Genomic DNA, 4,902 nt, shown 5'->3' with positions numbered 1-4,902 from the left:
GCCCCCCCGCCGTGGGGCTCCCTCCGGAGCAGGCAGCAGCAGCCACTGACAGAGCGGTGGGGCCGGCCAACTCCTTCCCATCAAACCCCGCGCTCCCGCAGTCAGCCAATCAGCTCGGGGCCTGGCGCGCGCCGCTCCCCGTCACGTGATTGGGTCCGGGCAGGCAGTTGGGGAGGGCGAGCGGGGCGGTTGGCTTGCGGCTGTGTCTGTGGCCCCCGCGGGGGCTGCTTGTCGTCACGTCGCAGGGGTGTATTGCTATTTGTTATGACTCTTACTTATGCAACTGTTTCTTACCCTTACTCTGCCTCCTTACTTTCTTTTCCTTTAAAGCGTGTTCTGATAATTCTTGCTGAACAGAGAAAACCCTGAAACTGGACCAGGTGGTCCCAGACCGCTGCTGGAGACAAGCGTGGAGATGACAAAGGTTGGAGAGTTGAGGGCGGAGACGGGTGTGTCTGGAGCAGCGTCGGTCCTGAAGAGTCCCGGGTTAACTGTCATCCAGCAAGCAGCAGAGCGAGTTAAACTAAACAGTTTATAACAGGCCAGTTGGCAAACCAAAAGAGAAAATTCAGTCGACCCTCCCTCCGCCCCCCCGCCGAAGTATTTGAGGCTTTTGTCACTCACAGACGTCAAAAAAGGTCATTTGTTGACTGAACACTTACATCACCAGTGTGAGGTTGACTTCAAACGCCAATGATGTTCATTTCAAACCTGTGGATAACAACATAAGCTAAGTTATTTTTTATCTTAAACTCACCTCAAGAACACTCCAGAGGTCCTGATATGTGGCCCATGAAAAACCATCCAGCCTATATTTGACTTAGATTTGAATCATTGCCTAAACAATGATAAGTTTCCTAGTCTAACCACAGGATATTCGAATGAGAAAAGTACTAGAGATACATGAACAGTAACATGGAGAAGAGTAGGGAAACTTCAGGGAAGTTTATTATTATTTCTATCACATTTTTCCTTTGTGATATGTTTTACCCAGGCGCAAATATTTTTCATGTGGCTTTTCCCCCCTATTTTGGTTAAATGCACGTGTTAAAAATTTTAAAGTTTCTGTTTTAAAGAGTATAATTTTAATTTGCTTTGTTTAAAGTTTAACAAGGTAAGCCAGTAAAGAAAAGAAATGGAACATAGTATCCAGTTGGCAAAAAATAATTCATTATACTGGAAGCTATCAGTATATTTCACTGTGAGCTGCTTACACTAAACGCTATAATCTTTGGTTACTGTTTTGTAAATAGGAAAGGATGAAGGGAAGGAGAACTAACCCCCTGGTTAGTGGTTCAGGGCACACTGAAGTCTTGTTCCACTATACAAATAAATTTCACCTCAGGAAATTTCTCCTTTCCTAAGAGAATAGGAAGAATGATTTTTCCACTTACTAGTGATTTGTTCTCTAGTTTTCCCTGAGCCACCAAAGTCCATTGTGAAGGAAAGAAAAATAGGTAGCTGAAGAAGTTGACCTAATAGTAGTAGGGAGTAGAACAATGTTTACTAGAGGATGAGGAGGGTGGGGAGAGGGGATAAGGAGATGTTGGTTAACAGAAAAGTACAATTAGGTAAGAATAAGTTCTGGTGTTCTATAGCATATTAGGATGACTATAGTTAACAATAACCTATCAAATATTTTAGAATAGCTAAAAGAATGTTGAATGTTCTCAACACAGAGTAATGATAAATATTTTGTTACAGATATGCTAATTACACTTTGTATTTATGTATCTAAAAATCACACTGCATCCCATAAATGTGCACAAGTAAAGATTCAAGAGTTCCAAAAACAGAAAAGAAAAGCAGGGGAGAGAGAAGAGTTGGTCCTGAAGAGTCCCGGATTAACTGTCATCCAGCAGGCAGCAGAGCAAGTAACACTACACAGTTTAAAAGAGGCCAGAGAAGATGCAAGAGAGTCCAAAAACCTAATCCTGATACAAAATTCCTAAGGGAATTATTGCTTTAGGAAGAGGAGAGATTCTGGCAAGGAGAAGTACAGAAGTATTTCATCATTAACTGTCTTAATCACCCAAACAACTTTTTAAGGTATCGTTTTTCAAATAAGGAAACTGAAAAGTAGAAGGAGTATGTATACTGTTTATATATACAGTGCCTCTCTTATATCAAGAGGTAAAAGTTTGTTAAGCAAATTGAAAGACATTACCAATAGGGAAATCAGCATATGCACTATATGACTATACTACAGACTACAGCAGGATTCCATTTATTGTTAAATGCTAAGTATACAAAGATAAATAAAACAGCTGCTCTAAAGCGGTTGACACTACTAGGAGAAACTTTAAAAAAATAATAAGACAATAAATATGTGCTGTGACAAAGGCTAATGGTCAAGGTTTTGAAAAAATAAGAAGACAACAGAAGCATGTGAGAAAGCCAATAAAGGTGTGTCCTTAGCAAATCCAAATATTAAAAGAGTTATGCCTCTGGAGCCAGCAGATGGCATGGTGTTTAAGGTGTGTGTGTGTGTGTGTGTGTGTGTGTGTGTGTGTGTGCCTCTCTTGGAGGGCATACATGCCCTGGAGCAAATTTTAAAATAATAAATTATTTTTTTTTAAATAACTATGCCCTTACTCATCCTAATACTCTGATGGGATAGAATCTAAGGAAGTAAAATCCGAAGTACAGTAGAGGGGCCCAGCCACAGTGGCATATACCGCTTGATGTTACAACTGCACAAACTGAGAGAAGCCACATGGGAGGCCTAGGTTGATTCACTAGCTCACCCTAAAGCTGGGCACAGTGGTACATGCCTATAGACCCAGCTACTCAGGAGCTGAGGCAGGACTGTGACAGACTGACTGAAAGTGAAAGAAAAATCTGGAAAACCTTGAAAGAGGAAAAAACTACTCTAGGCAATGGAATTCTAAATGGACTAATTCAAATAATAAGTTGAATTTATATGGGTGTCATGTGAGTTTACAGTAAGAGCATTCATTGATTTAGTCAGAGGTTAAGGAAGAAGTCACACCTGAATAGAGATTTAAAAGGTGAGAAACTGAAGAAGGGGAAAAAGGGAAACAGAGGGAATATCATGTGTACAGCCTTTTGTAAGGGAGAAATATTGCAAGCCTGAGGAAATGAAAGAAGTCCATTGTGACTGGAGCATAGACTGCAGGGTGAGAATACAACAATATGAAGCTGGAGACCAGACTAGCAGGGTCTATTGGCCATGTGGAACCTTAATCTGTTTCTGAAAAAGAAAAAAGAAAAAGTGGCACAATTTGTAATCTGTTCTTTTTTAAAAAAAAAACAAAGAGATGGAGGGGAGTTGATGTTTGGTGTCGGTGTTTTGGAAAGATCACTCCATTTGTAAGAGTACAAGTAGAGCCAGCATTGAACAAATTAGGATTTATGAGAGAGGTGGTTAGTGTTAGTAGGAGTTAGATTAGATTAGGGTAGGAATAAGGAGATGGGCGCCTAAGTGGGGGAAATGGAATAATCAGAAAATAAAATAAGAGGTCTGGGTGATGGATTTAAATATGGTGGAGCGGAGAACAGGAGAGAGGAGAGTCAGAGATGACTCGGGATTTCTGGAAGGCCCAGTGGGTGAATAGTAATGTCATCACTAAAATATGGGGCCTCTGAGAGAAAGGTTTGAGGGGAGATGGTGATTTAAATTCAGACATGGAAAATTAAAGATATTTTTATGATTTGAAAGGAAGTTGTCGACCGAGCTAAGATGTAAAGCACTAAGAAGAACTCTGGGCTGGAGAAAAACAAAGTGGTTTAAAATCTGTTCTTTTTTGCAGGGCACTTGTTTTTCAAAACACAAATATAAATAAGATGTTTTATTTTTTTAATTATTTATTTAACTTTATTCATTCATTCATTTTTAATTTGACTAGAGAGATACACAGAAAGAGAAAGAAATAGAAGGTGAGAGACCAAGCCACCAGGTCCAGTAATCGAACCGTGGTCAGCCATGTGGGAGCACCCAGCACCTTAACCACCACGCCACCTGCTGTTCCCAAGATGTTTTATTTTTAAATATTAAGAAAAGAAATTGAAAGTAGAAGTCTCTAGTTTCTCACACTTCACTGAGAATCACCCGTATTAAAAATTCAAATCTTGAGACCCCTTCCCTACAGATTCTGATTCCACTTGTCTAGTAAACTGGGGCCTAGAAACTTGGATTTTAAAAGTGATATTGGTGATTTTTACCATCAGGTTTCTGTGCACAGTGATATTCCAGTACCAGAGGCTACTTGTGCAAGAATCACCAAGATGTTTATTACAACATAGACTCTTGGGCCCTACAGACTAAAAACTCTAGAGACAGAGCAGTTGGAAGGAATGGAGAAATAAAGACAGTACTGTGGCAGGTGGTCCAAAACTTTACAGTTTGTCTTTGACAGAAGTGTCCTATGCTCTCCACTGGGCAGCTTAGTAGAAAGTGCACATCCTTTGTTGGATGATGCATATTCAGGTAGCAGGCAGCCCTTGTGGACTGCAGAGTAGCTATGCTGGCTCCTAGCCCAGGCCTCTTGACCTGTCCACTGAAAGTACTTAGCCTACTCAGATATTCTCTTTTTCTACCACTCCTCTCAAAGTCCAGACTTCTCTCTCTGGCCCCCTCATCTTCAGTGTTATGCTCCAACATCCTGTCTTTCCATTCTCCCTAATTCAGGTGTTTTTCAACAAATCTCCCTAGCCAGGGCTGGGCAGGAAAAAAGGGTCAAATGTTTTATTTCACTCTTGCAAAGCCTTTTTTGTTCTTGAGAATTTATTTCAGACGTGTTTTTAAAGACCAAGTTATGGGGCTGACAGATGACATGGTGGTTAAGGTACTAGGTTCCCATATGGCTAACTGCAGTTTGAGTCCCAGACCTGACAGCTTCCTCTCTCTCTCTCTCTCTCTCTCTCTCTATCTCTCTCTCT

The sequence above is a fragment of the Tupaia chinensis genome, unplaced genomic scaffold, assembly GCF_000334495.1.
Source record: "Tupaia chinensis unplaced genomic scaffold, TupChi_1.0 Scaffold000314_1, whole genome shotgun sequence".
NCBI lineage: Eukaryota > Metazoa > Chordata > Mammalia > Scandentia > Tupaiidae > Tupaia > Tupaia belangeri.
The sequence above is the reverse complement of the archived record's forward strand: the minus strand, read 5'-3'. Positions refer to the sequence as shown.